The sequence below is a fragment of the Cupressus sempervirens genome, chromosome 7 (assembly GCF_028749045.1).
Source record: "Cupressus sempervirens isolate cs-2001-9-10 chromosome 7, ASM2874904v1, whole genome shotgun sequence".
NCBI classification, from domain to species: Eukaryota; Viridiplantae; Streptophyta; class Pinopsida; order Cupressales; family Cupressaceae; genus Cupressus; species Cupressus sempervirens.
Window position 1 is genome coordinate 923,304,072 of NC_143124.1, and position 12,033 is coordinate 923,316,104.

At 36.2% G+C, this 12,033-nt stretch overlaps 1 long non-coding RNA gene across 1 annotated transcript in view; it reads right to left on the bottom strand.

The window, feature by feature from the left end:
• Window positions 1–1,518: 1,518 nt before the first annotated feature.
• The window catches only part of LOC149550565 (uncharacterized), a 39,575-nt gene continuing 29,060 nt past the window's right edge, over window positions 1,519–12,033 (bottom strand). Inside the window, exon 2 of the long non-coding RNA XR_016354533.1 lies at window positions 1,519–1,992. This is a non-coding gene — a long non-coding RNA (uncharacterized LOC149550565). The remainder of the gene's footprint in view (window positions 1,993–12,033) is intronic.

A 12,033-nucleotide genomic window follows, 5' to 3' on the forward strand; every position in this document is an offset into this window, starting at 1 on the left:
AGTATTGGAATGGGTGATCTTCTAAGAATTCGGTGCTTCACCTCTATGAGCATAACCTTGATGCAATAAGTGTTTAAGTGTTACATTCGTTCTCATGAAAGATGGGTACTAGTAGACCACTATTCATGAAACATGGACAACAATATCACAACTTTCCTTTCCTTTTAAATATTTATTGTAGATCCAATTTATGTAATATTCTCTATTTGACAGACAAATGTGCATGACTTTGCAATTTATTCAAAAAAACACAATAGAAGAATTGATGTACATTACAATATGCCATTTGATATACTTTTGGGAACTCTTCACAATTAGTAGGTTATGCATGTCCAAAGTTGAAGGAGACATTGATGATTACAAGAAAATTGTTTACTACATCTACCATATTGCTTTTGAAATGATCACTTGGTTTTGCAACAAGTTGACTATCATTACACTATCTTCGAGTAAAGCATAGACTGTTGAGTAGTCAACACAAGTTGAGGAGTCTTTCAAACAGTTGAGACTTTATTGAATTCCATCATGTACACACAAAAAAACTCACTACTCTTTGGCATGATTGCAATTATCTATAATTTTCTCAAACCAATGGATCACTAGCATGCCAAGCATTTGAAATCTATACGTAGCCCCTAGATAACTAATTTCAAACCATAAACCTACTTGCGACTTCTATGCAGTTCTTCAAGGATAGCATGCAAAATCTTACAATACCTAAATACTGATGCAAACAATTGCAATTAATGTTGCGAGTTTGAGATATTTAATTTATATAATTTGCTTAAGTATTATATTGTTTTATTTGCATTTTTTGTTTGGAAAACTTGTATTGTCCATTAAAAACGCTACAATTATTCATTTTCTTAATTTTGTTTTTGTTTGTTTCTATAAGTATAATAAACATTTCATGCTTCATATATTAATTTCTAGTAGTTTCATATTATTTTGTTTTAAAACTTAGATGTGTTTATAAAGTTTGTTCTAAATAGCTTTCCTTTCATGATTATAATATGAAAGTTACTCCACCTCCTGTCACTATAGTTTATACCTCTAAACATAATTATAAGAGGTCAAGTTCTTCAGATACAAATATTTGAAGTTGTGCCACAAGAAATAAGTTTGGTATGATTCTAAATTTAGCATAACCAAAACTAAGGATTTACAAATTTAAAAAGTTCATCTGGTAATAAAAAAACCAGGAAACATCTAGATTTAATACAACTTGCTCAAAGGCAAGATGTAGTTTAGATGAGGTAGTAGATATCAATGTCAAATCCATCATTAGAGAAGCAAGATCATCATAAATTCACTTAACATGGAAACATTCTTTGAATTCCCTCAAGATGATTGTGGAAGAACCATTATCATTAGGAACAACACTGAAGAAAACACCAAGGTTATTCTGATTCAGCAAATACCATCAAGATGGTGAGGACCCTAAATAACAAAAGTTCATGTTCAAATTGCACCTTTCAACAATTTGACACGGACAAAGAATGAAAACATTAAGATAAATAGATCTTTACACAACTATTCTATTTATCTGCATTTCAAGTATTTAACCCTTACAACCAGCCTCCACAAGGAAATTTAACCTAAACATTAACAAATTCCAACAACATCCCTATTTACACTCAGTCCAAACATAAGTGTTAGCAAAGCTAAAGCTAAACTGTTACAGCTTAATGTATATTACACATAACTAAACACTTTATTTGCACTGTTTTTACAGATAATGATAAACATGTACTTTTCGCTGTTGCTAGTCCTTTGAAGCTGGAGAGTTGAATCATGTAGTGATTGAGAAACTCGCTAATGAACATAGTTCAGTTTCAACTAGAGCTTGTTCCTTGCATTGCGGCTAGACATGAATACCAAATTACTTTGAAAATAATCTAACAAGTATGCAATCTTTGAGAGAATCAAGCACAGAATGTGCTAGCGAATCACATGTTCCCCTTCCATTCCCAGCATTCCTTAGTGTCAAGCCTGTCATAATTCAAATAATACAAACATAAATAAAGCCATTGTTAATTATAATTGGCTCTAGACCTAAATACATCAACTATTTAAATATAAGAAAGAATAAGCCTAGAGTTTGAGAAGATAAGTGAACAGACAAACATTTTTATTACATAGACCAAAAATGGACTTCTTGTGTATTCTACTGTTTGCTAATTTACTATTAGGTTGATAAAAATGCAATGGTAGACTGTTAACTACCTGTTGAAATGATAGCTTCGGTCTGATAGCTATGGACGATAATTATCAATAGAATGATCTATGATTATAGGCATGTATATATAATAATCTACATTGTGTATATTGATATATATACAAACATATTAAATGCTTAACCATATATCATTATATTGATCATATTGTAAAACCAATCGTCATCCATAATGATCTTATTATCATTTATATTGTTCCAAGTATAATCTGAGTTTTCGATCTGCATTTTGATCGATATTGATAAACATTATCGTTGCCATTTATAAGCATCGATATCTAATCAATAAATAGAAAAATAGCATTGATCATGAATCTGATTAAGACTTGTTATACTACCAAAAACTATTGAGAATGAGATAATTTATTGTTTATTTGAAAGGGTGCATCTACTAATCACTGATAATGAAGAGATATAATTATCAGGATAGGTGCATGTCTCAGAGAGACATGTCTATACATTGATATGTCTTGCCAAAAAATATAAATATCTCAATGCATATCGAATCATAACAAGTACCAAAATCCATGAGTGCAAGTCATTAGCATTCAAACTACATATTCAAAATTTGTTTCACAGTCTGAACTAACTGAAGCATTAACATATCAAGAATATTTATGTAGGAAATATCATTGCATCTCCATTTTGTTATGGATTATAAGGTACAGATAACTCCCTGTTAATCTCAATATTCACACATAACTCTTTAAAAATGTCTAAAGTGTATTCTCTTCCATTATCTGTTCTTAATGTTTTGATTTTCTTCCTAGACATGTTTCTATAAGAGTTTTGAAATCCTTGAACCTCTTAAGGATTTCTTCAAACTCTTTACATTTAAGAAAGTGTATCTAGGTATTCCTAGAGAAATCATCTACAAAAATTATATTGTATAAGAATCCTCCCATGGGGGGTTATAGACATGGGCCCACATTGATCAAAATGAATTAGTTTAAGTACATTTTTGGTTTTACTAACACTATTTTGAAAAGTTCACTTCATATTCTTTCCTAGAGCACAACCTTCACATGCTCCTTCATGTGTTTGATTTAGTTTGGGCAAGCTAGTCACCATTTTCTTTATTGAAGATAGGGCACAAAAGTGAAGATGCCTTAGTCTTATGTGCCAAATCTCAGTTGAGTTAGAAGTCTCATAAATGAGGGCATGATTTGAATTAGTGCAAAGTTTGCAAAGACATCCATGTCTTATTCCTATAGTATGTGCTTTTTTTATAGTGGAATTCTTTGGCCATGCCAAAACTTTGTCATCTATAAAGGTTATTCTACTCTATCTTCAAGTGAAAAAATGGAGACTAGATTTCTTTTTATTCCTGGCACAAATAATACTCGTGTGAGTTGAAGAGATATGCCTAGTTTCAAATTTATGGTGCAAGTTCCAATCCCTTTTACTATGTAGTTAGAATCATCCCCAATAGTTACTTCCTCATCATTATTTTTTGCCATAGTGTCCAGATGTTCTCTGAATCCTATAATATGGCATGAGGATCCACTATCAATCACCCAAATTTTGAGTTTATTGAAACTCGACAAGGCTGAATAGAAGACAAGTTTCTCTGAACCATTTTCTATGTTTGCTTTTCCAACTTCAGCAAAGGAGGCTTGTTGATTTATACTATCAAGACACTTTATGGCATAATGTCCATACTTATCACATCTGAGACTTTATATTTGAGATATGTCCTTCCTCTTCTTGGAAGAGCCTTTTCCATAAGGTATTTTTCTTCTTTTTGAAATTCTTCTTCTCTCCTTTCTTATGAGTGTTAGTGTTTAATACATAAATATCTTCGTTGATGGTATTTTGGTTGATCCCTCTAGTGATTAGTTTGAATTCTTCTTGTAAGCAATCTATTTTTTACCAATCAAATTTAGGGAATTTTGACTGTGCACTTATTCCTTGAATAAATGATTCCCATGATGTCAGGAGTCCACCTAGAGTCATCAATGTTAACTCCTTATTGTCAATCAGAGGACCAATTGTCAAAAGTTAATATCTTAATTCAGTGATCCTCATAAAGTATGTTGTGACAGTTTCTCCCTTATTCATCTTCACAGGATGGAGTTGTCTTTTCAATATGAGAGCTTTGCTGCTGTTGTTTATTTCATATGTATTTTCAAGTGATTTGAACATGTGGTATTCAGTATCATATTTTGATATAATTGGTACTATATGGTCCCTAACTACATCCACAATTATTTTCATAGCCTTTCCATTGTTCTCGCTCCATTGACTTTTCTCAAGATCATTCTCTAGTTCAAATGTGTTTATGTTCACAAATGAGTCTTGTTTATTTTCTCAGTATTAGCATAACTCTGAACTTACAAGATACAAAGTTAGATGTTCCTTCAAGAATGGAATGTGATTATTCTTGTAAGAGCACATTTATATTCTAGGTAGTTTGCACTCTCAAATCTAATCGGATCTTCCTTAGCGAGGCTTTGATACCATGTCCCCATTCACCCCTAGATAATAAAACCCCTAAAAAAGAATTCACCGACATCAAGCCTGATATAAGTCATCTAATAATCTTTGGGTATCTTGTCTACATTCATGTACCTAAAGAGCTTGGTATGGAAGGATTGCTCACTATCTTGTGGGACTAGGGTTTTCCAATAATGATGTTGATCCAAACCTTTATTTTAAGGTAATTAATGGTGATATTAATACTTATTTTATATGTTTATGACATGTTGATCACTAGAGAAGATTGCCTAATCTCTCAATATATTTGGGATCTAGCTTCATAATTTGACATGAGGGACTTGGACATTTTACATTACTTTCATGGATTAGAAGTTTGACAACAGTCAGATAGCATCACTCTTAATCAAGGGAAGTATACTATTGACATTTTGAAGAGGTTTCGAATGTTGGAATGTAGACCCATGTCTACACCCATCAAAACTAATTTGCACAAATTGAAGGAAGCAAAAACACACTCAAAATTTGCAAATCCCACTCTCTAAAAATATAAAGGGTCCATCTCTATTACCCCTGACTTACTATACATAGCAAGTATGGAAAATGGAGTCCAAATGGCATCGAACAAAGGCCAAATCCATAAATTGTTGAATGTTGGAGATGAATCAATCCTCAGAAGACCCTCTAACCATCCTCATTAGCCTATGAGGATCCAATATTAGGCTAATCCCTGAAATTTTGATGTTGGCAACCAATGGGGCCATTACAGTCCTTCCTTCCTGAGATTGCTTGCCCTCAAGCAATCCAGCAATAACAGTGAACTCCAACCTCCACCTGGATCCCAAATGAAGTAGTACGTGACACCCCTATTAACATTGAACCAACTGCATGCCACTAACATGATCAGGACCAACAACATAATCTGCAATAGCACTCTAAACTTGTGCTAATGATGCAGGAGTTAGAATAACACTAGAAGAATCCCTCACAAGAAATATCTTCATCCTGGTTCTCACCCATATAATATAAACCAGATTGGAATTGAGATCAACAATCCCTTGAAGAGACATAGCTACAAGAGAACCATATGCACTCATCCCCAATGTATCAACCATAAGTATAGCCATGTCAAAATTTGTGGACACAGGAATGTTACTAACTACCACTACACAAAACTGAATCTTTACAGATGGTGAAACTGAGCCCAACTCCACTCAAGTGAGTGATCAAAATTAACCTCAAACAATGGATTGTCATAAGACAATGTTGTACCCATGTCAAACGTAGGGCTATTCATAAAGTGAACATCGACATTTTATTGATCGACAATATAACATGACTCTATCACTACACTGCTCACCTCATCCACAATAACAAGTGTACTACCATTAGAGCACACATTTACAACCACTTGCATACTGCTAAACTCCTCATTGGATGGATCAACTAACATAGAAGTGGTTGCTGATCTGACAGTATCATTGCATGCTCCTACTCCCACTATCGTTGCATTTCCATCAAATACATGATCCAGGGAACTCATGCCAACAATTGCATCATCTGACTTAATCTGACATAAATCCTCATCACATTCCACCTCAATTGTGCCAAACTCATGCAGTGTCTCATAAGAAATGTCCTGCAAATCTGAAGCTGCAACTGTATCATCACCTTCCACTCTCAGAAAAAGTGATATCATTCTCTACTCAAATCTCGGCTTTGAAATTAGTTGGGTCATCTGTTTGTGATTTTGATTCATCTCATTCACTAGCACATCCAATTGTTTCACAATACCCTGTATCTCATAATCTCACAATACCAAACCCTCTATCACCATCCATAACACTGAAAACCAAGTCCTCCACCTGTGGGTTAAAAGAAAAGTGATGAGCACTGCTCATAGTGTAATGCCGATAAAAACTCCCAATCTCTGTTAAGGGCTCATCATCATCAAATTGGAAATTAGAAGATGGCTCCAATCTATGACTCTAAACTATTGGTTGGGAAAGATCTTGGGCAACCCTCTCAACAAGCTCAACCAAAAAATCCCTATTAGGAAGCATTGCAACCAAGGTCTCTACAATCTTTCTCACCAATCGTTGAATAGCACAAGAGCCTCGAATGAGAGCACCCTTAGATATACTGTATGAAACCTCCCGCAAATCTGAGCTCTCAAGCAAATACTTCATGAATGACTCAGTATAGTAGAAATTATATGTGGAAGCATCAATCTGCTCCCCCACAATCCACAACTGATCTCTCTGAAAATGTGACAATGCCAACTATTCGATGCTACCAGTTGTGTGAAAAGAAGAAATAGATTCACTTCCAGTAGAAGGAAGAAAATCACCATAAGAGTCCATCTCCACTGATGCTCTTTCCTCCTCAGTACATACTACACTAATATCTTGGACGAATGTGTTCACCACATCATCAATTCCCTCATTCTGAACTATAGAAGGAAACTCACCACCAACCACAATATGTAACTGAATAGGGTTTGGGCCTAGTGTCGACTGTACCCGTTCTAACTCCATGGTAACCTCACTCAACTATGATTGACATCTGAAGAGCCAACTGAGTATACTGAAGAGAGCTCACCATCACCTCAAGCTCCCAAGTGAGCTTAGCCACCTCCTCCTCTTTCCCTAAAAATGCCTCATAGTAGGTGATACCCCACTCCAGAAGATGATCTCTATCATCAACTGACTGAGAATAACTATGCTTCAAGATCCTGACACTCTGTCGAAGCACATGAGCATCTGCTAGGGAAAGAGTACTATCACCATGCTCATCTAACACTGGGGCACCCCAACTAGACGTAGCTAGCATATGTTGAATACCATCATAATGATCAAGAGATGAATCAATGTCACTATCACTCAGCTTTAGCTGATAAGTCACATGAGGCCTTTGTAACCCCTGACTCCTATGCAAGCTCTATGTCTCACTAACTGTACTATGATAAGGAACTAAATTAGAATTGTCCACCACAAGATCACTCATACATGTGCTATAGTCCTTGCACAAAACTGCATCCAAGATACAACTACTATGTACCTCAAACAACTCTTCTAAAGAAATAAAAGCCCTCGCAATCTCAATCTCCCCACATGTCTCAGCTTCCTCCTCAATAGTAAGATCCTATAAAAATTGATCCCCTAACTCATCCAAAATCTCATAAGAGTCATCACCCAATATCTGACAAGGGGTATCATACCCAGTGCAAATCATAGCATCATCCAAAAAATCAACAGAGGTGTCCATACTACTTGCATCCCCATCACCTAATAGGGTCTCAACTGTCGTCACCTAACTCTACACACATGGCTCTATGCCAGGCTATGAATCAATAATGCTAGAGCATGAACCCACATCTACTAACTCCCTTGTAACACCCAAATCATCGGCATCATAGTAGGGTGACTCCATACATGCATCGGTCCTACCTGAAGAAGCAACTGACTCTTGCACTGGAGCTACACTAATGACAACTCCCATACAAATCTCCAATAATAATTCCCTCCTCAAGGGAGCCCGAAGTATCAATAGTAACAACTGCATCAATTGTCTTTGCACTAACTGCAACATCTCTAGGGGCCTCAACATGCTGATGCTTAGTGCCGCTATCCACCAAGGGTATTGACACATTTTCTAATCTCTATGAACTAGGTCCATCATCAACATGATAGATAGGACTAGCAGGTGTCATGTAAAACCATCATCAACATGACAGATAGGACTAGCAGGTGTCAGGTAAAACTCAAGTTTCCTTCCCTGCAATCTCGATTTCGGCCTTCTACAAGTAGAAACCGTCTACCTCACTGTCCTCTCAACTGTCTTTGGATCTAACAAGCTCTCCATTTTTTGATTTAAGTATTGAAAAAAGGACAAATTCTACTTAACCGGATCAGGGAATAAATCTCATTCATCGTACATTGCCATAACATTATCTGGTAGTGAGTTTGGTGCCGCAAGTGGTGCTACCACTTCCTCTACATTAAAAATGAGCATCAAAGGCCTGTCAATGTTCCATGTGGGGGCCCTAGCAGCTTGGGGTGATCCTACCACACTACCACTCCCCCTGTGATGACTCAAGGTTGCCCTGTGAGGCAGAGCTAACTGCTACATAGCACCTGTAAGCTGTTGAAGTGTAGTGGCTATATTGTTCTACCCATCTCTAATAGCCCTCAAAGTTTCCCTCATTTCCTGTCCTTGTTCATTCTCATTACGAACCATTTGAGTGTCTTGTACGTGTTTCACTTCCTCTTTCCTATACTTGCTACTGAACAATGCTCCATTTCATAAGCATTATTGGTTTTTGGCTTTTATTACTTTTGTGATGATAGCAAAAATCACAATACCACTACCTCCCAAAACTATGATTTTGCACTATTGCATTCACAAACAGGCTTCTACTAGCATAAACATGCCTTACAAATTCACTCCACAATCTCCACCTCTCAACTTAAACTATTTTTGATAAATCCTTATAAAAATTTGCCTCTGTTATAAATCCACAGGCTGGCAGGAAGACTAGCTCTGATTCCACTATGATAGTCCCCGTTGTTTTGAGCAAAGAGTTCAAATTAGAACTAGTGATATTTTGTCAAACAATTGGTTTGTAATCCAAGTATTATGCTATAATGCCACTAAAATATTTTGATTTCCAATAATACAGCGAGAATGGCAGAGAATTTCATACAAATTAAAATGAAACACTTACAATGACAATGCTTAAAACAATAACATCAAATTCAACTCCATGAATGGTCTACTATTTTGGATGCTAAATAAAGAAAGTTAAACTCATTCATATGGCCTTAGCAATGATTTGAAACATTTAATGATAGTCTTTCAAACTGCAAACAAGAAATGATGAAACCTCGAACCATGCAAATGCATACAAGTCAATCTGATCTCTCGCAATTCTCCAAACGTATGGCTTCTATCAACACTAGCTTGTCCCAAGGTGGTGACTCAACTGGTGTTGTATTGTGTTTAGTCAAGCTTGAAGACCACAAATGTGGACCGTCTACACTCCAGTTATAGCTAACACAAATTTGAAGAAGACTGATAGTGGTGTTAAGTCCTCTCCTGACTGTAGTCAATGTACCCCTTGTTACATCATCCAACTGATAACTGCTTCAACCTAGGCTCTCCCACTATCCAGAACCTACCATCTACGGGTATTTGAACATATTTTGTTCTCATGCTACACTCCTATGATTAGACCAGTAATCCGGCTGTGACTGTTAGGTGCGGGTAGAACACACAGCTGGGAAGCAACGTGATTGGTCTAAATGAACCGTCAACCCTCTAACATGTAATTACTCTTAAGCTCTACCCTTCTTCTTCTTCAAATGATTTGGCGATTGTTGTAGGTGTCTACTAGTGCACTACAATCCCTCATTCAACTTTGAATATAATAACCATCTAATCATACGTTATCACCAACTAGAATAACCAAAGAAATACATACCGCCTTCCTATATTAACGTAGACTTCTGATATAACGTAATAATCTGTAACTCCTTACTTGCAGCTATTGAAATCTCCAAGAGGGCCAGGGCTACATCCAACTTCTCAAACTTTCTTAAGGGTTTTTGTCCCTAAGAAGACATAGTCACATTCAAGCAATGGATTAGGCTTTGAATAATAACATATATTCGTGGTATCAATCCCAATGTAGCTCCACACTTTTATAATCTCGATATGAGGGAAGACACAAATAACTAGGCAATGTGGGATTAAAAGAAAATTTTCTCTTTTAGTCACTTAACTTTATAACATTAAAATATTTAAATAAATCACTTAAGTCACTTGAACTTTAAAATCTCTTGAAATACTTGTCTGATTGACATGCCGTCTGAAATAAGAATCTCTCCTCATAATTCCCCATGTGACCAAATACACTTTCTAAAAATAGAAAGGGTCCATCTCTATTACCCTTGACTTACTAGACATAGTAAGTATGGTAAATGGAGTCCAAATGACATCAAACAAAGGCCAAATCCATAAATCACTGAATGTTGGAAATGAATCAATCCTCAAAAGACCCTCTAACCATCCTCATTAGCCTATGAGGATTCAATATTAGGCTATTCCCTAAAATTTTGATGCTGGCAACCAATGCACAGAATGATGAGCTTTGGTCAGCCATGGAATAGACTAGGGTGGCAAAAATGATCCCAGAAGTACGCAAATGAATGAATGACATTTTGCGGGAGCTCTTGATCTTTGTCACGATTGTCTACTCTAAAGAGTCGGTGCCTCCTTCACTTTTTAGTGCAAGGGCATCCGGATTCCTAGTTGTCCTTTGACTATCCTTGACTGCAAGAAGGAACGCGATGCAGAGGACTAAACCATCACATGTCGTTGAGAAGATGGCATCACTATTGTTGGACATTGTACCATGTCTCAAATGATTTCAGCAGAGTTGTGGGTGATGTTCGGACCATAGTTATCTGGGTAGACATTGTCGTTTGCAATTCCTTCAAAGATCTATTCTTCATAATTTGTCAGGGATCGTCTTTATTAGCGGTTTTATTTGAGTGTGTAATTCCTCCATTTTTTTGAGCAAAATATATATGCATTCGATTTTAAGTAGAGTTGGTCGACAGTTATAAATGTTGACTTGGCAAATGTTATTGGGGACTCTTGCCTTGATCATGTCATTTGAAAGAGAATCTAAGGAAAAACCATCGCAATATTTCTTAAAATTTGGTTGGAGTCATTCTTGAACATCATCGCTATGCTTTACTCCTTGCTTGAGTTCAAAGACAGTGATTGATTTTTAAGGAATCTTTCTCTTGGTGAGTCTATTCTTTTGGTGAAATTGTCATCTTCCTTTCATCGGTTCTTTAATCTCTTATTTTATACGTGTTGTGTGGGAAATACGACTCAAGGATGCAAACCCTAAGTTAATCAGATAACTCACCTACATATGCAAGTGTGTGAAAGGGGTAAATAAGGAAGAGAAACCTTTCAATCCCAATTCTAGACGAATAGGTCTAGAGAGATTAGTGCTAACTAAACGAATAAGGAGCACTAATGCAAATTAGATCTAGTTAGAATAGGGGAAAGATGTCTAAAATCCTTAAGGAGCCCCAATATGTGTGTATATGCTAGATATAGATGTGTTGAATTGACAAAGAGTGAAAGGGAACTCACCTTTGAAATCTATTTTGTACTCGTTGTAGTGATCGAAACGGAAGGAAATCTTTCAGATCCTAGCTTGAAATTGAGTGACAGACGAAACCCAAAAACCTTTTAACAATTAGTTAGGGTCGAACTGGTGCACTAGGTGTGTAGTGTAACCCTGATTGATTGTGTCCGATGTTGATTTTGTCTGTTTTCAC